Here is a 1,003-nt window from a genome sequence, read left to right on the forward strand (position 1 = left end):
GTGGTTAGTTTCATTTGCATTTCTACTCAACATTTTTCAGCAAATGTTGCTTCTTTTGAAACTATATTTTAAACCAATGTAAAAACCTTGATACTAGTGAACCATCCCAAACGCACGCCTATTGTTGAGTACAGCAGAGCAACAGGTAGTAAATAAAAAAAAACATTGAAAGAGTTTTTTGCAAACAAAAATGAACCCAACTATTACTACATTCGCGCATTCACTGTACGATGCATTTTCAATAGTTGTACTTAGCTAAAGCTGAAACCGCAGGGTTTAAAGTTTCACAGCTCATGATGTTTGTTCTCACACTACGCGACCCGATGCTCTGATGTGATCTAGCTGCTCACAGTGCACGTCCCAAAACCACACGTCAGACTCAGCAGCGAGAGATGGCGCTGGTCGGACTCGGCAATCTGGAAGAACTCCCTTGTTTGCACATGCTCAGTACTCCAGGTTCTGGTAAATCAGCTCTTAGCTCTGCTTCAACAGCAGGATTTACAACCAACACCTCAGGAGGACCGACTGAATTTCAAACATGTTTGATTTTCTCCCGACCTTATGATTCCTGATGGGAAAGCTGGTCGTTAGATGCTGATCGCTCCTCCTTACCTCCTGTTCACTACACCACGCAGGACGCACCATGAGGCTGAAATGAAAAGGGCTAAAACTTTTAATTTAAGGAAGGAAAACACAGATGACAAAATAATGAAAAACAACAATTTGATACCTGGGGCTCCACATACACATACCCCATCTCAGATCCCTCTATTTAGGATTGTAAAAATCTAAAGCCGTGGTGAGATCTTGTATTCAGCCCTGGAAGATTAACTAGAGTGAACAGTGGTTTCAGTTTGGACCATACAGTGGGAGCCATTCAAAATGTCCCCACTTTACTTGATGGGCCCTTGGTTGGTCATTGGCTGGTCCTTAGTTGGTCCTTGGTTGGTTCTTGGTTGGTTCTTGGTTTGTCCGTGGTTGGTTCTTGGTTGGTTCTTGGTTT

At 42.9% G+C, this 1,003-nt stretch overlaps 1 protein-coding gene across 1 annotated transcript in view; it reads left to right on the plus strand.

Annotated features, from left to right (window-relative positions):
* LOC107098829 (teneurin-1-like) overlaps positions 1-1,003 on the plus strand; it is a gene marked incomplete at its 3' end in the record, with an annotated part of 205,708 nt that overhangs the window by 80,997 nt on the left and 123,708 nt on the right. The window lies entirely within an intron of this gene.

This window comes from Cyprinodon variegatus, unplaced genomic scaffold (genome assembly GCF_000732505.1).
Source record: "Cyprinodon variegatus isolate N-32 unplaced genomic scaffold, C_variegatus-1.0 Scaffold814, whole genome shotgun sequence".
NCBI classification, from domain to species: Eukaryota; Metazoa; Chordata; class Actinopteri; order Cyprinodontiformes; family Cyprinodontidae; genus Cyprinodon; species Cyprinodon variegatus.